Source organism: Macaca fascicularis, chromosome 10 (genome assembly GCF_037993035.2).
Source record: "Macaca fascicularis isolate 582-1 chromosome 10, T2T-MFA8v1.1".
Taxonomy (NCBI): Eukaryota; Metazoa; Chordata; class Mammalia; order Primates; family Cercopithecidae; genus Macaca; species Macaca fascicularis.
In genome coordinates this window covers 73,809,434-73,834,670 of record NC_088384.1, presented here as the reverse complement: position 1 = coordinate 73,834,670, position 25,237 = coordinate 73,809,434, and the positions used below count along the sequence as shown (strand labels likewise).

At 37.8% G+C, this 25,237-nt stretch overlaps 1 protein-coding gene across 43 annotated transcripts in view; it reads right to left on the bottom strand.

The window, feature by feature from the left end:
- TASP1 (taspase 1) overlaps positions 1-25,237 on the bottom strand; it is a 443,904-nt gene that overhangs the window by 329,370 nt on the left and 89,297 nt on the right. For 4 of the 43 annotated variants that reach the window (XR_012419138.1, XR_012419139.1, XR_012419140.1 and 1 more), the window contains one exon: positions 14,643-14,745. The exons of the other annotated variants lie outside the window; for them this stretch is intronic. The gene's annotated coding sequence lies outside the window, so the exon portion shown is untranslated. The remainder of the gene's footprint in view (positions 1-14,642; positions 14,746-25,237) is intronic. 43 annotated transcript variants of the gene reach the window in all.

Below are 25,237 nucleotides of genomic sequence, written 5' to 3'. Positions count from 1 at the left end.
TGTGAAGCATGAGAACTGTTATGCCTAACCAAACTCCTATAGAAAGATACAAAAACCGATGTCAGTGTAACTGGATTATACATAGATGGATTTACTCTTAACTTGGTTTTCAAAAATGAAAAATCACACAAATAATAGAGAATCCTGTTCCAAATTAAGCTAACTATTCCTAAGAGCCTGTAACACCTAAAAAAAAAATCAGAATTACTTCATAAATATTCAAGAACTAGTTTATAGACTTCACATACTGCACAGCAAATTTAAGGATGATGAAGTAATATTTAAGCATTTTTATGAAGTGCAGATAAATTAGGTGAAAGACAAACATTGGTATTTTGGCCATAATAATTTCACAGAGCTTGGTTGTACAGGAATGAAATCTTAGAAAGGTTAAAAAACATACAATGACTGTTACTATACAGAGCTACTCTTACACTCTTACACTCTATAAATACTTAAAAATATATGCACTACACGGATACACATATACCTATTGTCCTTGACTAAAACATGCTATTTCTATTACTTTTTTGATAAAGTTGTAACTAAAAAGCAACTGTATAAAACTATAGTTCCCTTCAAAATAAACATGTATAGAAAGTTAGCAGACAGGTTACATGTGTTAAAGAAAACATTGAAATAAAACTTTCTTGAAGTAACCAATAAATAAGCAGTCCCTGTTTTCTCTGCTCCAAATAGAAATGGTTATTATGTAGTTATTATAAGAATTAAATTAACACATGTAAACTACTTTAAAAGGAATAAATCCCTTAATACAAAGTTAAGGCACTTGCCACCAGAAAATTAAGCCTCTAATCTGCACTCTCTGAAATCTGCCAAGAAACCCATCTCAGTATTCTTTTTTTTTTTTTTTTTTTTTTTTTTTTTGAGACAGAATTTTGCTCTTGTTGCCCAGGCTGGAGTGCAATGGCGTGATGCTGGCTCACAGCCTAAGCTTCCCGAGTAGCTGGGATTATAGGCACCCACCACCACACCCAGCTAATTTTTTTGTATTTTTAGTAGAGACGGTGTTTCACTATGTTAGCCAGGCTGGTCTTGAACTCCTGACCTCAGGCGATCCACCTGCCTCAGCGCCTCGGCGCATGGTAAGCCACCATGCCCAGCCCCAGCTACCAGTCTTTTATCTTTTTAACTCAGTCTTTCTTCCATCCAGAATTACTCAAACATCAAGTAGCTAAAATATAAGAATAAACCTTAAATGTATAAGTGCATTCTAAAATAGGTCTATTATGGGATTATCTTAATATAATGATAAAGACAGAAATGCATTCTTTGAAAACATTGAAAACATACCAACCCCTCCTCATATACCTTTGTTAGGTTTGAGAGCAGCATTATAACTGGCATGAGCTTCCACTTGAGAAATGCAGATGACTTACACCCTAACATGACAGTACAACAATGCCATCATAAAGCTTTCACATCTCTGAGTATCCTAAACATAGAGAGATGGCTCCTGCTACAGAACATCTAGACCTAGTTCTATATCTCTCACAAATCAGCCCTCCAACAGCAGGGCCACTGTGGGCTACAGTTTATCAACTATCTGTAAACAAAGTATAATCTAGCTAGGCCGGGCTGGGTGGCTCACGCCTGTAATCCCAGCACTTTGGGACGCCAAGGTGGGTGGATCTCCTGAGATCAGGAGTTCGAGACCAGCCTGGCCAACATGGTGAAACCCTGTCTCTACCACAAATACAAAAAAAAAAAAAAATTAGCTGGGCATGGTGGGGTGCACCTGTAGTCCCAGCTACTCAGAGACTGGGAGAATCACTTGAACCCAGAAGGTGGAGGTTGCAGTGAGCGGAGATCACGCCACTGCACTCCAGCCTGGGTGACACAGTGAGACCCTGTCTCAAAAAATAATAATAATAATTTAGCTAGAATTATTTACTCTCACCTATGTGGACTGCATGAAACCAGAAAAAATCTCAACATAGGAACACTCAATGATATTATCTTCCCTCTTCAGAAAATCATCTTCTGATGCCCAATACTATTAATGATGTTTCTTATAAACTATAGTCAAGATGTCTATTCTAAAGTAATCTTTTATTTTCTTTGTTTAATGGGTATGAATTAAATGGCTTTGCAACACTACACAAATTGGTACCAAATATATTTACGGAGCAAGAGGAAAAAACTGTATACTATATAAAAATTTAAACAGAGTGGTCAACATAGCAGACCCTGTCTCTACAAAAAATAAAAAAATCAGCCAGGCATGGCGGCACAAACCTGTAGTCTGAGCTACTCAGGAGGTTGAGGCTGGAAGATCCCCTGTGCCCAGGAGTGCAAGGCTACAGTGAGCAATCATCACATCACTGCACTCCAGCCAGAGCAACAGAGTAAGACACTGTCTCTAAACAAGTAAAAAGTAAACAATAAAATCTTTATACTACTTATTTCCTAAATCACTCAACAAAAATTAACAGAAGCATCTTCAGGTTAAAATAAAAATAAAGTGTTTGAACCATGCTTTTAGGGGGATACAACATATCTGGGTTAGAGGAATTAAATTCATACTATAAAAAAGATTACTTAAAAATTCTGAACCCTCAAAGATAGCAAAGGACAATGTTTTCTAACTGGTAGAATTCCTATACAATGTTCTGGGGTTTGCAACATTAAAGGTGGAAAAGGCAATGGTTTTCATCTTGGTTTTTAAGATAATCTTTTAAATAATGTAAAGAAATGTAAGTTTTTCTCTTTAAAATGGAACAGTTTGAAGGGTCTCAGAGTCCATGTTGAATGAGTGTGTGTAAGTGATAGTAGACATCACACGAACATACTCATGGCTTAAATTATTACATAGCTAGACAGTAAATATCATCACAAAAGTAGTTTTATGCAGCTTTAAATCATTTCTATTCTCACTCATATGCAGTTTAATTAACATCATTTAACTTATACCCATAGTGAACCACTGGTTAAAGATTGAGAACCTAGGATATGCTGAAGTTGAAATAAAAATTACAGCAAGTTCCTTAAGATGACATTAACTAGGTCATTAAACTGCATTCATCCTATCAAAATACTTACAGAACACATCTCAAGGACTTCAAATATTAGTTTAAATATTTAATGATAAATATGTCCAATTTTGCTTATTTGTCAGAAATGAATATTAATCACAATTTTATAATTCTAAATCAAAATTTATAAGTTCTACATTAAACATAAACCAATCTATGACCTAACAATGAAATACTTAAGTATTTACCAAAAAGAAGTCAAAATGTATACCACAAAAAGACTTGTCAAGGGTGTTCATGGCACCTTTATTTGCGATAGCCAAAACCTGGGAACAATCCAAATGTCTATCAACAGGGGAATGGGGAAACAAATTATGATATTGTCAATATGGGAGGACTGCTAAGCAATAAAAAGGAGCCCATGCTATATGGAACAATACGAATAATCTTATATGCTGAGCAAAAGAAGCTGGACACAAAAGAATACATAGACTCCATTTTAATGAACAAGTAAAACTATGGTGAAAAAGAATCAGAAAATTGTTATCTTCATTGGGGAGGGCATTAACTACGAAGGGGCACAAGAAAACTTTCTGGAGTCGTGGAAATATTCTATATTTTGACAGGAGTATTGATTATATGGTTATATACACATGTCAAAATTCATCGAATTACACACTCAAGATGCATGCATTTTACTGTATGTAAATTTTGCCTGTAAAAAAGGCCAAAAAAAAAATCAATAGCAATGTATTATCTTAAAAAACAAAACCAAATACTCAAAACATCAGATCGTGAACAAACTTTTCAACTTTTTTCTATTGGTATAAGGCATATTTAATACACATTTGGTTGTAACTGTAAGAAAAAGGGGGAAAACCTGAAAAACATGAATGAGATATTAGGAGACATGGCTCAAAGTCTAATCTGTGGCTAACTAGAGAGAATACACAGAATAAAAGAGAGAAAATATTTAAAGACGAAATGGCTCAAATTTTCCAGAACTGATAGAAAACAAGAATCCTGATCTCCAGGAAGCCACAGAAAAAGGGAAAAAGCCAGACAGAAAAGAGATGTCACCTACAACAGAACGACAGCCAAATTCCTGGAAGCTCAGTAGGCCAGAAGGATATAATGGTTGGTATAATATCCTCAAAGAAAAGTAACTATAAACTTAGAAACGATATTCAACAACACTGCCTTTTAGGAACAAAATTAAAGACATTTATAAATATATAAATAAATCCAATGAGTTCACTGCCAGGAGGACTGCATTTAATAAAGTTTGTAAGGGGCATTCTACTTAACACTACAACCTGTCCTCCTTCTGCATCCTCCCTACCATCCACACACAAGCACACCTACTCTCCTTTCTCTATATTTTTTCCATAACATCTCATCACCTTCTAAAATGATATAATGCTCATATCATTTAAATTGCCTATCTTTCTGACAAGATGATAGGCTTGATGAAGGCAGGAACCTTTGCATATTTTATTCACTAACATATGCCAAGCACCCAGAAAAGCACTTGACACCTCTTAGGCATTCAGTAAACACCTGTTGAATCGATGAATAAATAAATAAATGACATATTTCAAGAAGAAGGGAAATAAATGAAAGAGGACAAGCAGACACGCAACAAGACATGGGTAAGGAAATACAATGGCAAACCTGCATATAAATTAAAACACATAGTGAAACCCCGTTTCAACGAAAAATACAAAACATTAGCCGGGCATGGTGGCATGTGCCTATAGTCCCAGTTACTCGGGAGCCTGAGGCAGGAGAATTGCTTGAACCTGGGAAACAAAAGTTACAGTGAGCCGAGATCGTGCCACTGCCCTCCAGCCTAGGCGACAGAGCGAGACTCAGTCTCCAAAAAAAAAAAAAAAATTCTTTAAAAATAATAACGTCTTATTGAATGTCAGATTGGATTTTAAAATCTGGCTAGATGTTATTTATGACAGATAAACATAAAGCATAAGTATATGGAAAAGTCAAAAGTAAAAGGATGGGGAAGAAAAAACTGATATGCCAAGCAGATATCAATCCAAACAATGAAACTATGTTAACATCACACAAAATAAGTGTTAAGACAGAAAGCATTAATAGAGATACAGGGCTTTACATGATAAATGCTGAAAGCTTGGAGTCACCAAGGAAATATAATAATTCTAAATTTGTATGTATTTTTTAAAAGCCTCAAATTTATGTAAAGTAAAAACAGAGAAATCAACAAATCATACTCCACAATGAGATATTTTAACACGTTTCTCTCGATTATGAAGAGGTCAAGCAGGAAAAATCAGTAAGAAATGGATGTGAATAGCATATTGAAAAGCTTGACTTGATAGCACTGACAGATCTCTGTACCCAATATTAGAAAAGAAAGTTTCTTTTTAGGCACAAACTGATCGCACATTAAATCATAAACTAAATCATTAACAAATTTCAAAAACCAATATCAAACAGAATATACTCTCTGACTATAATACAATTAACTTAGGAGACAACAGTAGATAAAATTTAGAAATTAAAAGAATAAAAAACTCTTCTAAATAATTTATGGATCAAATAAATCAACATGGGAACAAAAATACTTAATAATGAATAACAAAAATGTAGCATTTCAAAACTTGTGGGATACAGTAAAAGTAGTACAGAGAGGGAAACTTATGTCCAAAATTTTAACATCAGAAAAGAAGATAAAATTAATAAGCTAACTATCCAACAAAAGAAATTAGAAAGAGAACAAGATAAACACAAAGAGGGGGGAAAAAAACAAAGAAAAACTGAAAAATCAATGAAAGAGATAGTTATAAACTTTAAATAAAGAGACCAAAAAAAGGCAAAGTTGGTTCTGTGAAAAAATACTTGAATGAATTCAATCTGATTGGCAATCACTTTCTCTGTGTATCACCTAAATCTCAGCAAAAGCCCATCCCTCCTGCCTTGTCCTCCAACACTAGCCTCGTCTCTCTCAAGTAATAACAGACACTGGCATCTCTGCCTCACTTGCACTTCATACAGTGCAAATGTCACTTTCCACCCCTACCCTCATCCCCACCCCACCCACACCACACATTCAAGTACTACACATCTTCAAGTGATACAGGCTCAAATAATTCCAGAAAAAGATTTCTTGGCCAGCCGCGGTGGCTCACACCTGTAATCCCTACACTTTGGGAGACCAAGGCAGGCAGATCACTTGAGGTCAGGAGTTCAAGATCAGCCTGGTCAACATGGAGAAACCCCATCTCTACTAAAAATATAAAAAAATTAGCCAGGCACAATGGTATACGCCTATAGTCCCAGCTACTCAGGAGGCTGAAGCAAGAGAATAGCCTCAACCTCAGAGGCGGAGGCTACAGTGAGCCGAGATTGCGCCACTGCACTCCATCCTGGGTGACCCAGCGAGACTTCATCTCAAAAACAAAGATTTCTTGAATCACTTCCTGACCAAACAGGAGGACTTTGCACCTTTCAACCTCTAAAACACATATTTCTCCCCAATACAAGAAGACCTACGAGGATCTTTGTTGGCTTCTCTTGCCCCTCATGCATCTATAAGAAACAAAGTATCATAAAATTAATATTCTTTAATTGAATCTCATCAATAACTCAAACTTTGTTCCCTCTGAAACTGCATCATGCTCAATTGGACATGTGATCCAAACTCAGCTTAACTAAAGCAGTTTTCTATTACCTCACATTTCTGATTATTTCATATTTAGATCTTCCCTAAATGTAACGTTTTTGCACATCACTCTTAAATGAGTTTGTTCCCAAAAGCACATCCTTAAACAACTGTCGTGAAATATTTGGCTAGTCCCCATAATAACCAAACCGAAATCCACACCCATTTCTCGTAATATGGGAGCAGTCCTTATTTCTGGAAGTTTTGTGTGCCCTTTAGTCTACTGTTCAAAACAAACTTCTAAGACTAAAACCATCAAACATTAAGCCTCTCACTTTATCTATAAAAAAATTATATTTCTTGATATTGGTCCCATATTCCTATATTCAGTGTTTCCTTTTTGTAACAATTCTTTACTGCCCTCCCATCCTATGAGGTCATTTGGTACTGGATCACACTTTTCTCATTTTCTACTAATTCAGTTCTATTTTACTCCAAACTTTCTTGATTTCCTAAAAGTGAGAATAAGCAATGCCCATACTACACTTTAGCTCTAACTTTGTTTCTCCCACTGGAGAGCTGCTCATCCTTCACTCTAATCAGTCACCACTGTCTGGGAAATATATTCAAGAGAGAAGAAGAGAACCAAGATTATTTGGTAGTTTTACTTCATAGAGGCATGTGTATCATAGCATTAATACTTCAAAGACAGAAACAACACAACATGCTACTAACATACTGACTAATAGGATATGAATTAATTACTGGGCAGATTTAAAAATACAAAGCTAGACAACCTAAGACCTTGCTAATTATTAATAAATAGGAAGAAAATCTCCTTTATAAATGCAGGCAACCTTTTCCAATTTAGTTGTCCAATTTGGCTCTTTCCAAAAACACCTGGCTATGGTCTGGACCTCTGGTCTTTCTTTCATTTTAGGGCACATATTTATCTTCTCTAGATAAAATTACACCTTCCCTTTTAAATACGAGAGCTCTGCCAGCCTTTAAACTGAGTCTTAAAGAAGTGGGGAATAACAGATAAAGGACTGGAAGGTAGCATGGACAATCTGGATTCTATTCCTGCCAATGAAACACCATAACAATTGGGACGGACCACTTAACTTGGATTTAAATTCAACCCTTTCCAGACTGAAGAACAATATTTAACATTGACTTAATACAGTAATAAGTTACTTTATTTAACATGAAATTTTTTAAGTAGAGCATATCTATGCATATCACCAAATGGCCACATAATTATGAATATACCCACGAAAATAGAAACTGATATTCAAAATCATAAATACATACCAATTAAAGATAAGCATATTGAAAAGCAAAAAGAAAGAAAAAGTATCTATTATACTCTTTATCCTTTTGTTCCTCAATAGATCTTATTAGAAAGTAAAAATAAAGAATTGAGAGAGTAGGAAAGGAGTTAAGTATATCCTAGGATATAAAATATAACCTAAATTGTGATAGTGCCATATCCTAGAAAACCGAATGTCATTCAAATTAATCTCAGTGATACTTTCAGAGACTCTAAATAACCAAAAGCCTGGTTTAGTTCAAATAGCCACGAGGATGGGCCATTCATACATATTTCAAAATATTCCCCTCATTTGGTCAGAATTACGATAATACAAATAAAAGTAGCAAATGTCCAGGGGGACTCTAGCTATGGTCATAATTCCTCTATGGCCTATTTTACTTTGCTAAATTCTGCAGAGAGTTTAACTTTATCAACTGACATTCCCCCACCAGGAATTACAAGGTGCCAAAACCAGCGTTTGGTTTGACTAGCAAAGTGTAGTTTGGTGTTACACATTTTTTTTTAAATACCTTACAATGGAACACACACAAGGCCAGTCAGCCCCACTCTCTTCTACTTGTCCACCTCTCTAGATCTGTCTCACACATTTAGGCTGCCTACCTGCCTGGCACCCTTGGCATCTGAGTTTGAAACCACTGTCCTGCAGAAAACCTGAGGTACAACCAAACTCATCCATTCGCAGGCCTCTGAACCCAGGACTTTTATCTGTCTTTCTACCCAGACATATAAGTCTGACCCTTTATCCAACATCCAGCTTAAATTCCTCCAATTCCATTAAGGCTGCCATGTGAAACTCAGCAGAGCTTAGAGTGATTTCTCTATCCAGTTAATTCCTGTGGCTCTCACTGATGATTTTGTTCTTCTAACACATACCAAATGGCATGATTTCTTTTTATTGGGTAATTCCTTTGGATAAAATACATAAAGGGCAGGGTCTAGGTGCCAAATCCTCTATTCATTCTCTAAGATCTATTTAAAAACCTGTACATAAATAGCATTCAATAAATGTTTGTTGGTGATAATGTTGAGGCCAAAGGTTAAAAAAAAAAAAAAAAAAAAGAGGACTGGAAAAGCAAAAATAAAGACTGCAAGAAGCCATGACTTCTGGTGGAAAAAACACCAATCAAAGCCCATGCACTTCTCCAAATGACTAGCTGGTAGTTCCTCAAGCTACACAAACTGATGAAGCAGTGAAAAGAGAGCACTGCCTATTTCTTGGGCTAATAATCCAAAAAGGATATTTCACAAACCTTAACCCTTCTTCACAGAAAAGACAACAATGCTTACAAAATAAAAATGCTCTTAGCACAGCCAAAAAAAGGCACAATCACAAGCTTCATAAACTTGTCTGAGCTCACAAGGCAATTCATACTTCCATTCTGTAAGACCTCTAGCTCCCTTGGAAAAGCACACATCCAAAATAAACATGTGCTACAAAATGGATAGGAATTCTTGTTGTGATGAGGGTCCATTCTTTTTCCTGGCGGTGGGGGGAAGACATGGTCTAGAAGCTCACTTGTAAACAGGCAGTTTTTACCTGCGTTAACAGGAAAGGCACTTGGTCAAGTTTCTCTAGATGAGCACGCCCCCTTGTGGGCACTTCCTGACTCACCTCTTTGGAATGGCCAGTGGAGATTGTGGGCTGTTTCAAGGTTATTATTTTTCAACACTCATTTCCCTCCCTTACTTACATATTATCTTACATCTCTATAATGTTGAGTAATAATAATAATATTATTTGGTAATACTTTAGATAACCTATCCCTTTTGTTTATTTCCCCAAACACAAGCTTATTAAAACAAGCATAGTTTTTAGACTAATGTATGTTTGAAGCCCTTAAATAATAGATTTTAAACCTATTGAAAGACTGCAAAATGTACTATTAAGAGGAAATATCCTTATGTGGATTTTCTCTTTCAAAATTAATATTCAAATCATCAGCTGTAGATGCTTAAATTAGTAATGTCAACTGAGTAAAGGCACTATTTCTAGGGACTGTGATAAGGATAAAGTAACAAAATGCTCATGCTTCTATGGACCTACACAAACAAAATAACCACATACACCAACCTCAAAATGGCAAATGTGTACATCAGATAATTCAGTTCAATTAACACTTATTAAGTACCTATCATCTGCACCAAGCAGAAGAAAGAAATCTGATCTGCATGGTATTAGGGCTGGCCCATAAAGGAAGAGTTTAATTAGAATTTTCGGGGAGCAAAGAAGTAGCTAATATTCCATTATTAATTATTGCTTATCCCATTAAGGGAAGGAATATGAACAAAAACTTAGAAATAAAACTGAAAAGAGAAATATATTTGGTGAGAAAAAAAGATAATTCCAGAAGGAAAATAATGGAAAAGTAGCTTGTAGCTAGGTTTCAAGAGGGTTTATAAAATTCAGCTTAAAAGTTTGGGTTTTAACCCACAGAGTAAAGATTCTATTAAAGTTTCTTCCAGGAGAGAGATAAAAACCAATGCAGGTATTTTTAGGAAATGTATCTTCCAATAGCACACAGAATATAAATGGAATGGAGCAGGACTAGAGGCAAAGAAGCCAGGCATGAAGATACTGCAACAGTCCAGCCATTGAGGGTGAAAAGACAAAGGCTTACTGGTGGTAAATCTACTAAAAAGAAACAAGAAAACTAACAGTAGTGCATGTATTCACTATATGTTTATTGAGCATTTATTATATGTCAAGCTGAGAAACAATGGTAAATAAGACATAATAACTGTCCTCCTGGAACCTCATTCTACTGGAAGATAAAGACATCAAATAACCACACTAATAATGACAGAGAGATAATTGGAGCAGCATGATAGATTAAAGAGAGAGAAGAAGGAAGGAGACAGGCAACATTCCCTGGATCTGGAATCACAGGTGTGAAGACCTTGACACAGAAAGAATCTTGACAATGTGACCCAGAGTGAGATGGCAAAAGATTGGAAAGACTGACAGCCATGTCTGCTCCCACAGGGTCCTGGGGCTCTGTTGGGAAGCCTATACTTTATTCTTAAGAGCAGCTGGAAGAGAGTTAAGCGTTCAAGCAGGAGCATGACAACTGTACTTTTAGAAGACTCCAAGAATGCTGGGTAGAGAAATGACCGAAAGGGCAAGGCAGTTGTGTGCAGATAGGCAGGAAGCTATTGCAATCATCCAGAAGAGTGAGTGGAGCATGATTCTAAACATGCTGAGTTAGACTGTGACGGGTCAAACAAGTGAAAGTGTGTAATAGGCAGGGGAAAACAGGCAACTGGAACAGGTTGGGACACAAAAAAAGGAAATGGAAAATACATACAGATTAATCCATTCAAACAAACCTTCATTAAATAGCTGCTAATGTGTTAGCCGCTCTGGTGGGCAGGGGAACATAAAGAGCAAGGAGCCTGACTTGACAGAATTGGCTGCTTGGTGAAGGCTTGACTGTGAACAATGAAAGTGACCCTGAGGCAAATCCTGGAAGCAAAGAGGAAGAGCTGCAACTCCTAGAAGGGAGTTCTAGACTACCTGGAGGCAAGCTAACTGAGTGACGCTGGACATGAAGTCACTGACTGAATTCAGTCAGATAATCCCACTTCATCTAAAATGTTCCATGTTTGTTTAAGCAATGGATGCTTTTCTAAGCCCACTGTGACATATTAGGAAGAACAAGCAACGATCTCAAATGCTGGCCCAACAGCTTACCCATTCCTGCAGATTATGATTTGGTATGTTTAGAGCAGAGCCTAAGAATCTGTAGTTTTAAAAGTCCCCAAGTGAATCTAATGGTCAGCCAGGTTTAGCATCCACTAGAATAAAGAATTACTTAAAAGAGAATCAAGGGAGTTTGGACATACTCCATGTTGACAATGAATATGTATTAGAGTATTATCAAGCTAAAAAAGACCATGGTAATTACCTAGTTCAATATGCTGACTTTACTGCTGAGGAAACTAAAGTCTAGAGAGGTTCCACGTTTGCCCAAAGTCTCTGGACTGGCTTATGGTGGACCTAGATACAACTCTTGACCCTTTATACACTATCTCTCACCTTACCCTATTCCCTCCACTCCTCAAGTAATTCCAGTCTCAAGTCTTGAATTTCAAATAGTTCCTGGGACCTACGTATTTAAAATATTCTAGGCTGATTAGAGAAGAGACAGCTGAACCAAGCCTTTAAAAAGTTACAGACAGTTTTCCATCAACCTAATTAAGCACTGGTTCTTTCTTGTCTTGTGATCTTAAAATATCTTTGTAATTGGTGTGTGTGTGTGTGTGTGTGTACATGCATTTGGTTTTCTTAATGCACTGGTTTATTCTGCTGTCTTATTAGCTATACATGCGTCAGCATCACCATGTCTTTGATAGGTCAAATCAGGTCATTGGTGTATGGTGATATCATATGATATCACATGCAGACATATTTAAACTTAGAATCTGATGTTTTTAACACCAGAATCTAAGCCAATTCCCAGATATAAAGGCTTCTATCTGTAGTCCCAGTGAGATTCCATTCACTGAAGGTATTTCCTGTTAGGAAAGCTACAAGGTGGTGATTTGATATTATAAACATTATTCCAATGATAATGTAAGAAATGTTCCTTTTTTCTCTCTCCATTGATTCCGTTAAATACTAGAAATTTTAAGTCTCTACAGAGCTATTAAACACTCAAAATTTAGGAAGGATTTACAAGGCTGACAATATCTAATGTCAACTTACAAATAATCTGACAAACCACAGGTTACTTCCATTACAAAATAAAAACAGTAGTTAAGATTTGTTAACATTGCCTTCTTGCCTCAATTTCATCTTACTTATAACTTTAAGACTTTATATAGATTTAAGGTATAGCTTGGTGTGGATTTAAGGAAGACCTGAGAAGAAACTCAATCTACCAGGCATTGAATTTTTATATGATAAATTAGAAGCTTTTCCTAAATCAGGAATACACAGAGAGAGAGAGAGAGAGAGAGAAAGAGACACTGCAAATTGTCCAGCCATCAAAGGTCAAAAGTTTTAAACTCAGATATTGATGATTGGCATAAAGTACTACAAGTCATAAACATCTAGAAAATCCTCATCAAGTTCTACTGAAAACAAATGCCAATCATCAGGCTTTATAACCTAAATAAATGCATGGGATGGGGGTGATCCAATAATACATTAATTAAGTTACTGACCTATCTACTTATTTACATGTAAAATCTGTAGGCTCATCCAGTAATCAAAACAGTCTTATGTGAGGCAAATGTAATTTTCAGTATATTACCTACAACTAAAAAAAAAAATTTCAAATACAAGACAATCATTTCACAGAATGAGTTTTCAGTTTTATTTTTTAAAAATACATAAAGTATATTTCTTTATGTAAAAGACAAGTCAAAGAAGTTTCCTACTTCGGTTTACTCACATATTCATGTACTAATCAACTTTTTGAGCAATATGACAAAACTCCAGACCATGCAAAGCCAGTTTCTAAAGAAGACTAATTACTCCTTTCCTTGCACTCTTAATCCTCTAAGAGTCCCTTCCAGTAATATCCAGGGCTGGCTGTTTGAAACTCATATTTATGATATCTAGATTATGCCATGCATTCATTCAGTTTGTTTTTTCAGTGTGAGGGTCTCCTCTTCTAGCAAGTACAGACACGTACACAAGTTCAAATGGAACAATCTGAGGAAAACATGTTGTTTTTTGTGCATTTACTTTCTTTGGTCTTAGCCTACCTCTCACCCAAAAACTAAAATGATTTAGTATGATACAGTTAAGCGTTTACATAATAATTTCAAGATGGTGGGAAAAATGTTACCCACAATATACTTCAAAAGAATAGAATATATTTATATGAAGGGTACAAAGCAAGGCCCAACACTTCCTTTCCGAAACATGTGGCCAATTTGATGTCCCTATGTGGTGGCTAAAGAACACAAAATTAAAAGTTGTAGCATCTCTTTCGAGTGGTTTTGAACACATAACATTGTATGAGAGCACCAAAAGCATTGCAAAATTTTCTGAACTTGTTTATTAAAAATCAAAGAATGAAAGATATTCATTCACACAATGGAAAATGTCTGATTAACTTTCATTTCACCATCCCATGTAAGTACTGCTAAACACCAATGAAATTCATTAAAAACTTAAATCACTTTGTAAAAGTCATGGGAGGAAGCAAATAATTATGTACATTCAACTGTAAAATCTGTTATTAAAGAAAAAGAGATGGAAACTATTTCAACAATATGCTTGTGAAAAATGAAGAGAAAGAAAAAAAAAAGGCTTGAAACATCAAAAATGTTGAGATCAAACAATACCCCCAACCTCTTTTAATCCTCTAAGAGTCCTTTCCAGTCATATCCAGGGCTGGCTGTTTGAAACTGATATTTATGAAATCTAGATCATGCCATGCATTCACTCAGTTTGTTTTCCCAATACGAGGGTCTCCTCTTCTAGCAAGAAACTCTCAGTCATGTAGCAACTTAGTCAGTTCTGTAGCAGAAGCCAAGTACAGCAAATGGCCAATGAGTTAATGAATTAAACACTTCATTCCAAAAGCAAGGTTTCCTCTTCCAAATATGATAAAGATTAGTAAACAATACAACTACTCTTTTCTTTTTGTGTCAAAACAAAGCAAACAATAAATTTAAAACAGGTAATCACTTCATCACATACACAACATGAACTTACTGATAAGTACTCCAACAACGAGAGGCCATGGCAATTTTGTAAGGGGAGATCCAGATGTCAATTTGCAGAAATTATGGAAGATACAGGAACATGCTGAACCGCACTGTGTATATACAATGAGCAAAACTCAGATTGAAGGAAACATCACAGGACAAACAGTCCAGGTTACCTGACAGAAAAATAGTCCTTGCTTTGCTTAATATATATAAATTTCAATTACCAGAGTTTATTTAAATCACACCAGTTCCTCGACAATATGGTTCAAATTTCAATTACCATGGTATATTAACTCTGAGTAATTGCATGAAATATAAACTCCCCCTGAAATATAAACTCCCCGCCATCTCCTGGGTTCACAAACCACTGCAAACATCAGTGATGCACATCACCATCGGTGACCAATCATGACATTCTTTGAAAGTCTGTCAGCGATGTGTCACTGTGCATAGACAGCAAGTGGAAATGCTGCCTCTCTGTCTCTAAGTGATGAATCTACAGAAGAAAGTGAAGCAAAAACAAAACAAAACAAACAAAGTGATAATGCTGGAAGTGAAATTCAAATGCAAGATAAATGAAGTTATACAATAAATAAGTGACCATGGGAATGTCTGACACTGCTGCCATTACGGCTCTAGGTATATAGACAGAGGAGCTTAACGAAAGAGGATCTTATCAAGGAGTGGAGTTGTGACAAAAAGGATGAAGATGTCCCAGAGGAAGTGACATTAGTAAAAATTTCACACTAAAGGAAGACTGGCAGCTACGTGGTGACACTGAAAGAGCAAAGGGTAAAATGTTGAAGGCTGATCCAAAATTAGAAAGGAGTATGAAAATTCACCACCACATAGAAAAGATGCTTGTGTGATATCATAAGTTACATGCTGAGGAGGCAAGCACTGTTCAAATTCTAAATTTTTATCCTAAATAAAACACTGTTAATGCTTCTAAATTCTTTAGTGTACTAAATATTGGTTTTACTTTTTTCTGTTTCCATACACATTTATAACCAACAGTAAAAGAGTTTTCTGGGTTTTTCTTTCCGTTTTTCTTCTTTCCTCTTTTTGAGACAGAGTCTCACTCTGCTGCCCGGGCTGGAATGCAGTAGCATGATCATGGCTCACTGTAACTTCAAACTCCTGGGCTCAAGCCATCCTCCCACCTCAGCATCCTGAGTAACGGGGACTACAGGTACATGCCACCATGCCCCGCTAGTTTTTCTTTTGTATTTATAGAGAGAGACAGGGTCCTGCTACGTTATCCAAGCTGGTCTTGAAACTCTAGCCTCAAGTGATCCTCTTGCCTCGGCCTCCCAAAGCACTGGGATGACAGATGTGAGTCACTGTACTCAGCCAAGAGTTTTTAATGTTTTGGCAATAATATTTAAAGGTCTTGGAACAAGCTAAATTTACGCCATTAAGACCACTCTGCATGATTCAGCTTGCATGGTCATTTTATGGTCCAGCCCTACCATGCAAAGTATGGACTGTCTGTATACTATAAAAATAAGAAAGAGATAAAAGAAAAATCCAGAAGAGGTAGGTATACCCAGAGAGTGAAGGGGAACAGAACTTAAGGACTACTATTCTTATTTCACAATATAATACTACACTAAATAGTCATCTTTTCCTTCTCCATCGTGTCTTCCCTCTAAATAACAAAAAAACAAGCAAGGATGAAACAAAGATGCCAATTACCAAGAATGGATAATAACTAAGAATTTATGTTCCTCACTTTAAAATATTTTATCTTAAAATCTATGTATCCTAAAAGTAGAGATAAAATATTCTTTTATTCAATTTATGTATAGACTAGCTATTTAGCTCAATATTACTTTGTAGTAACAAGGGATATGTTAATTGTGGAGAAGGAGATTATAAAAACCTACCTCCATTAATGCTATATACTATAAATTACCTACCAAATACCCACTACCATTGGTAATAAAACTGCTATTTTGTTTGGGAAGACAATGTGTCTATCCTCAAGCCATGAACTATGAGATGGTAATTATGACAACTCACTCAATTTCCTAGGCTCCTTTGAGCCAAGTGACTGAATTCTGCCCCCTTCTCAACTAAGGAGAAGTTTATTGAGGGAGATTCCAGAAAAATTTTGTATCCCAGATAAAAAAGGAACATACATCTGGCACTACTCCCTTTGCCATCCCACCTTACTCTCACCTTGAATGCAGATGTGACATCTAAAATTTCAGAAGCCATATCACATCCATGAGGCAAAAGGTATAAGAAAAAGGCCCAAGAGAATACCAGATATGTTGGCCCTAGCATCGTCAGAAACCTAAACTGATGCCAGCAACTAACCACCTCCAAACGTATTACTATGTGGCTAAGGGCCAGAGAGCAAGGGGACAAATATGCATTTCTTAAACTACAGTCAGGTTTTCCATCGTTTGCAGCCAAAAGCATTCCATGGATTAATAATTCTTAAACTAATCAAATGTAAGGATAAATCGTCAAAGACTAAAGAAAACAAGAGTGCTCTAATTTATAGAGGTAGAATGCCAAGCAGAATAAATTCTTCCTGCTTTAATTTGTATTTCTACTTGTACTGTGATAATGTTTGTACAATTACTTGAAAAGAAAAAAAGAAAAAAAAAAACAAGAAACATTAATGCAATAAAAAAATTCTAAATTTATCACACTTTAAATTACAGGCATATCTTGGAAATATTGCAGGTTTGGTTCCAGACCACCACAATAGAGCGAATATTACAATAAAGTCAGTCAAACAAATATTTTGGTTTCTGAGTACATATAAAAGTTATGTTTACACTTCACTGTAGTCTATTCAGTGTATAATAGCATTATGTTTAAAAAAAACAATGTGCATACCTTAACTTTAAAATACTTTATTGCTAAAAAATGTTAACAGTCATCTGAACCTTTAGCAAGCAATTCATAATCTTTTTGCTGGTGGAGGGCCTTGCCTCAATGTTGATGGCTGCTGACTAATCAGGGCAGCAGTTGCTGAAAGATGAGGTGACTGTGGCAATTTCTTGAAACAAACTAATAATGAGGCTCATCACATTGAATGGCCCTTCCTTTCACCAAAGACTTCCCTGTAGTACATGATACTACTCGACAGCATTTTACCCATAAAACTTCTTTCAAAACTGGATTCAGCTCTCAAACTCCACCATTGCTTTATCAATAAGCTTACCGAATATTCTAAATCCCAGCTGGGCACGGTGGCTCATGCCTGTAATCCCAGCACTTTGGGAGACCAAAGTGGGTGGATCACCTGAGGTCAGGAGTTCCAGACCAGCCTGGCCAGCATGGTGAAACCCCATCTCTACTAAAAATACAAAAATTAGCCAGGTGTGGTGGCAGGTGCCTGTAGTCTCAGCTGCTCAGGAGGCTGAGGCAGGAAAATCGCCTGAACCTGGGAGGCAGAGGTTGCAGTGAGCCAAGATCGTGGCCACTGCACTCCAGCCTGAGCGACAGAGTGAGACTCCCCTCTTAAAAAAAAAAAAAAAATTCTAAATCCTTTCTCATTTCAACAATGCATTCAGCATCTTCATCAAGAGTAGATTCCATCTCAATAAATCACTCTTTTTATGTATTCACAAGAAGCAACTCCTTACCTGTAAAGTTCTATCATGAGATTGTAGCAATTCAAGCCACATCTTCAGGCTCTACTTCTAATTCTAGTTCTCTTGCTATTTCCACCACATCCTCAGCGACTTCCTCCACTGAAGTCCTGAATCCCTCAACGTCATCCATGAGGCTTGGAATCCATTTCTTCCAAATGCCTATGAATGTTCATATTTTGACTTTCTCCCATGAATCACGAATATACATAATGGCATCTAGAATAGTGAGTCCTTTCCAAAAGGTTTTCAATTTACCTTGCCCAGAACCATCAGCGGAATCACTATCTATGGCAGCCTTAGCCTTAAAAAATGTCTTTCTTAAGCAATTAAGACTTGAAAATCGAAATCGCCGCTTGATTCACGGGCTGTGTTAGCAGGCATGAAAATAACAGAGATCTTGTGTGACAAGGTGCATTGTCAATGAGCAATAATATTTTAAAAGGAATCTTCTGAGCAGTACATCTAAACAGTGGAATTAAAATATTCAGTAAACTATGCTATAAACAGACATGCTGTCATCCAGGCTTTCTTGTTCCACTTACAGAACAGAGGAGTAGATTTAGCATAATTCTTAAGGGCCCAAGGACTATTGGAACGGTAAATGAGCACCGGCTTCAGTTGAAAGTCATCAGCTGCATTTGCCTCTAACAAGAGAGTCAGCCTGTTCTTGGAAGCTTTGAAGCCAGGGACCGACTTCTTCCCCCTGAAAGTCCTAGAAGGTATCTTCTTCCAATAGAAGGCTACTTTGCCTGCATAAATGATCTGTTTGTTGTTTAGTGTAGCCACCTTCATCAATAATCTTGGCTAGATTTTCTGGATAACTTGCTACACCTTCCCCATTAGCACCTGCTCCTTCACCTTGCACTTTCATGTTAGGGAGATGGCTTCTTTAACCCCATGAGCCAACCTCTGCTAGCTTCAAACTTTTCTTCTGCGGCTTCCTCACATCTGTCAGCCTTAACAGAAGTGAAGAGAGTTAGAGCCTTGCTCTGGATTAGACTTTGGCTTACCGGAATGTTGTGACTGGTGATCCACCCAGACCATTAAAAATTTCTCTATTATCAGCAATACGGCTGTTTTGCTTTCTTTTCACACGTGTTCACTGGAGCAGCGTTTTCAATTTCCTTTGGGAACTTTTCCTTTACATTCACAATTGGCTGATTTTTTGACAGAAGAGGCCTGGCTTTTGGCCTATCTTGGCTTTCAGCGTGCCTTCCTTACTAAGCTTAATCATTTCTATTATAGACTTAAAGTGAGAGATGTGTGACTCTCCCTTCCACATGAACACTTAGAGGTCATTGTAGGGTTACTAACTGACCTAATTTCAAAACGGTTGTCTCTCAGAGAATACAGAAGTTTCAGGAGAGGAGAGAGACAGGAGACTGGTCAGTCGGGAGAGCAGTCAGATAACACACATTTATTGACTAAGTTCACCATCTTATATTGGTGCAGCTCCTGGAGCCTCAAAACAATTGCAATAGTAACATCAACAATCAACGACTACAGATCATAACAGATATAATAATGAAAAAGTTTGAAATACTGCAAGAATTACCAAATTGTGACAGAGACATGAAGTGAGCACATGGTGTTGGGAAAATTACACCAATAGACTTGCTCAAAACAGGATTGCCACAAACTTTCAATTCGTAAAAAAAAAAAAAAAAAAAAATCTGCAAAGCATAAGAGAGCAAAGCACAGTAAGATGAGGTATGTCTGTACTGACCTACTATATACTTCTTTTAAGAAGTGTATCTGGAGGGCGGAGCAAGATGGCCGAATAGGAACAGCTCCAGTCTCCAGCTCCCAGCGCAAGCGACACAGAAGACAGGTGATTTCCACATTTTCAACGGAGATACTGGGTTCATCTCACTAGGGAGTGCCGGACAATCAGTGCTGGTCAGCTGTTGCAGCCCGACCAGCGAGAGCTGAAGCAGGGCGAGGCATCGCCTCACCTGGGAAGCGCAAGGGGGAAGGGAATCCCTTTTCCTAGCCAGGGGAACTGAGACACAGAACACCTGGAAAATCGGGTAACTCCCACCCCAATACTGCACTTTAAGCAAACGGGTACACCAGGAGATTATATCCCACACCTGGCCGGGAGGGTCCCACGCCCACGGAGCCTTCCTCATTGCTAGCACAGCAGTCTGTGATCTAATGGCAAGGCAGCAGCCAGGCTGGGGGGAGGGGCGCCCGCCATTCCTGAGGCTTAAGTAGGTAAACAAAGCCACTGGGAAGATCGAACTGGGTGGAGCTCACAGCAGTTCAAGGAAGCCTGCCAGTCTCTGTAGACTCCACCTTTGGGGACAGGGCACAGCTCAACAACAACAAAAGCAGCAGAAACCTCTGCAGACGCAAGCCACTCTGTCTGACAGCTTTGAAGAGAGCAGTGGATCTCCCAACACGGCGGCTGAGATCTGAGAACGGACAGACTGTCTGCTCAAGTGGGTCCCTGACCCCTGAGTAGCCTAACTGGGAGACATTCCCCACTAGGGGCAGACCGACACCCACACCTCACACGGTGGAGTACACCCCTGAGAGTAAGCTTCCAAAGCAAGAATCAGACAGGTACACTCGCTGTTCAGCAGTATTCTATCTTCTGCAGCCTCTGCTGCAGACACCCAGGCAAACAGGGTCCGGAGTGGACCTCAAGCAATCTCCAACAGACCTAGAGCTGTTGAAGACCTACAGAGGGTCCTGACTGTTAGAAGGAAAACTAACAAACGGAAAGGACACACACACGAAAACCCCATCAGTATGTTACCATCATCAAAGACCAGAGGCAGATAAAACCATAAAGATGGGGAAGAAGCAGGGCTGAAAAGCTGGAAATTCAAAAAATAAAAGCACATCTCCCCCTCCAAAGGAACGCAGCTCATCGCCAGCAACGGATCAAAGCTGCACAGAGAATGACTTTGACGAGATGAGAGAAGAAGGCTTCAGTCCATCAAACTTCTAAGAGCTAAAGAAGGAATTACGTACCCAGCGCAAAGAAACTAAAAATCTTGAAAAAAGAGTGGAAGAACTGATAACCAGAATAATTAATGCAGAGAAGGCCATAAACGAACGGACAGAGATGAAAACCACGACACGAGAAATACGTGACAAATGCACAAGCTTCAGTAACCGACTCGATCAACTGGAAGAAAGAGTATCAGCGATTGAATATCAAATGAATGAAATGAAGCGAGAAGAGAAATCTAAAGAAAAAAGAAGAAAAAGAAATGAACAAAGCCTGCAAGAAGTATGGGATTATGTAAAAAGACCAAATCTACGTCTGATTGGGGTGCCTGAAAGTGAGGGGGAAAATGGAACCAAGTTGGGAAACACTCTTCAGGATATCATCCAGGAGAACTTACCCAACCTAGTAGGGCAGGCCAACATTCAAATTCAGGAAATACAGAGAACGCCACAAAGATACTCCTCAAGAAGAGCAACTCCAAGACACATAATTGCCAGATTCACCAAAGTTGAAATGAAGGAAAATCTTAAGGGCAGCCAGAGAGAAAGATCGGGTTATCCACAAAGGGAAGCCCATCAGACTAACAGCAGATCTCTCAGCAGAAATTCTACAAGCCAGAAGAGAGTGGGGGCCAATATTCAACATTCTTTTTTTTTTTTTTTTTTTTTTTTTAGTAGAGACGGGGTTTCACCGTGTTAGCCAGGATGGTCTCGATCTCCTGACCTTGTGATCCGCCCGTCTCGGCCTCCCAAAGTGCTGGGATTACAGGCTTGAGCCACCGCGCCCGGCCCTCAACATTCTTAAAGAAAAGAATTTTCAACCCAGAATTTCATATCCAGCCAAACTAAGTTTCATAAGTGAAGGAGAAATAAAATCCTTTACAGATAAGCAAATGCTTAGAGATTTTGTCACCACCAGGCCTGCCTTACAAGAGACCCTGAAGGAAGCACTAAACATGGAAAGGAACAACAGGTACCAGCCATTGCAAAAACATGCCAAAATGTAAAGACCATCGAGGCTAGGAAGAAACTGCATCAACTAACGAGCAAAATAACCAGTTAATATCATAATGACAGGATCAAGTTCACACATAACAATATTAACCTTAAATGTAAATGGACTAAATGCTCCAATTAAAAGACACAGACTGGCAATCTGGATAAAGAGTCAAGACCCATCAGTTTGCTGTATTCAGGAGACCCATCTCACATGCAGAGACATACGTAGGCTCAAAATAAAGGGATGGAGGAAGATCTACCAAGCAAACGGAGAACAAAAAAAAGCAGGGGTTGCAATACTAGTCTCTGATAAAACAGACTTTAAACCATCAAAGATCAAAAGAGACAAAGAAGGCCATTACATAATGGTAAAGGGATCAATTCAACAGGAAGAGCTAACTACCCTGAATATATATGCACCCAATACAGGAGCACCCAGATTCATAAAGCAAGTCCTTAGAGACTTACAAAGAGACTTAGACTCCCATACAATAATAATGGGAGACTTCAACACCCCACTGTCAACATTAGACAGATCAACGAGACAGAAAGGTAACAAGGATATCCAGGAATTGAACTCATCTCTGCAGCAAGCAGACCTAATAGACATCTACATAACTCTCCACCCCAAATCAACAGAATATACATTCTTCTCAGCACCACATCACACTTATTCCAAAATTGACCACATAATTGGAAGTAAAGCACTCCTCAGCAAATGTACAAGAACAGAAATTATAACAAACTGTCTCTCAGACCACAGTGCAATCAAACTAGAACTCAGGACTAAGAAACTCAATCAAAACCGCTCAACTACATGGAAACTGAATAACCTGCTCCTGAATGACTACTGCGTACACAACAAAATGAAGGCAGAAATAAAGATGTTCTTTGAAACTAATGAGAACAAAGACACAACATACCAGAATCTCTGGGGCACATTTAAAGCAGTGTGTAGAGGGAACTTTATAGCACTAAATGCTCACAAGAGAAAGCTGGAAAGATCTAAAATTGACACCCTCACATCACAATTAAAAGAACTAGAGAAGCAAGAGCAAACGCATTCAAAAGCTAGCAAAAGGCAAGAAATAACTAAGATCAGAGCAGAACTGAAGGAGATAGAGACACAAAAAACCCTTCAAAAAAATCAGTGAATCCAGGAGTTGGTTTTTTGAAAAGATCAACAAAATTGATAGACCGCTAGCAAGACTAATAAAGAAGAAAAGAGAGAAGAATCAAATAGACGCAATAAAAAATGATAAAGGGGATATCACCACCAACCCCACAGAAATACAAACTACCATCATAGAATACTATAAACACCTCTACGCAAATAAACTAGAAAATCTAGAAGAAATGGATAATTTCCTGGACACTTACACTCTCCCAAGACTAAACCAGGAAGAAGCTGAATCCCTGAATAGACCAACAGCAGGCTCTGAAATTGAGGCAATAATTAATAGCCTACCAACCAAAAAAAGTCCAGGACCAGGTGGATTCACAGCTGAATTCTACCAGAGGTATAAGGAGGAGCTGGTACCATTCCTTCTGAAACTATTCCAATCAATACAAAAAGAGGGAATCCTCCATAACTCATTTTATGAGGCCAACATCATCCTGATACCAAAGCCTGGCAGAGACACAACAAAAAGAATTTTAGACCAATATCCATGATGAACATCAATGCAAAAATCCTCAATAAAATACTGGCAAACCGGATCCAGCAGCACATCAAAAAGTTTATCCACCATGATCAAGTGGGCTTCATCCCTGGGATGCAAGGCTGGTTCAACATACGCAAATCAATAAACGTAATCCAGCATATAAACAGAACCAAAGACAAAAACCACATGATTCTCTCAATAGATGCAGAAAAGGCCTTTGACAAAATTCAACAGCCCTTCATGCTAAAAACGCTCAATAAATTCGGTATTGATGGGACATATCTCAAAATAATGAGAGCTATTTATGACAAACCCACAGCCAATATCATACTGAATGGGCAAAAACTGGAAACATTCCCTTTGAAAACTGGCACAAGACAGGGATGCCCTCTCTCACCACTCCTATTCAACATAGTGTTGGAAGTTCTGGCTAGGGCAATCAGGCAAGAGAAAGAAATCAAAGGTATTCAGTTAGGAAAAGAAGAAGTCAAATTGTCCCTGTTTGATGTATGATTGTATATTTAGAAAACCCTATTGTCTCAGCCCAAAATCTCCTTAAGCTGATAAGCAACTTCAGCAAAGTCTCAGGATACAAAATTAATGTGCAAAAATCACAAGCATTCTTATACACCAGTAACAGACTAACAGAGAGCCAAGTCATGAATGAATTTCCATTCACAATTGCTTCAAAGAGAATAAAATACCTAGGAATCCAACTTACAAGGGATGTAAGGGACCTCTTCAAGGAGAACTACAAACCACTGCTCAGTGAAATAAAAGAGGACATAAACAAATGGAAGAACATACCATGCTCATGGATAGGAAGAATCAATATCGTGAAAATGGCCATACTGCCCAAGGTAATTTATAGATTCAATGCCATCCCCATCAAGCTACCAACGACTTTCTTCACAGAATTGGAAAAAACTGCTTTAAAGTTCATATGGAACCAAAAAAGAGCCCGCATCTCCAAGACAATCCTAAGTCAAAAGAACAAAGCTGGAGGCATCACCCTACCTGACTTCAAACTATACTACAAGGCTACAGTAACCAAAACAGCATGGTACTGGTACCAAAACAGAGATATAGACCAATGGAACAGAACAGAGTCCTCAGAAATAATATCACACATCTACAGCCATCTGATCTTTGATAAACCTGAGAAAAACAAGAATGGGGAAAGGATTCCCTATTTAATAAATGGTGCTGGGAAAACTGGCTAGCCATAAGTAGAAAGCTGAAACTGGATCCTTTCCTTACTCCTTATACGAAAATTAATTCACGATTGATTAGAGACTTAAATGTTAGACCTAATACCATAAAAACCCTAGAAGAAAACCTAGGGAATACCATTCAGG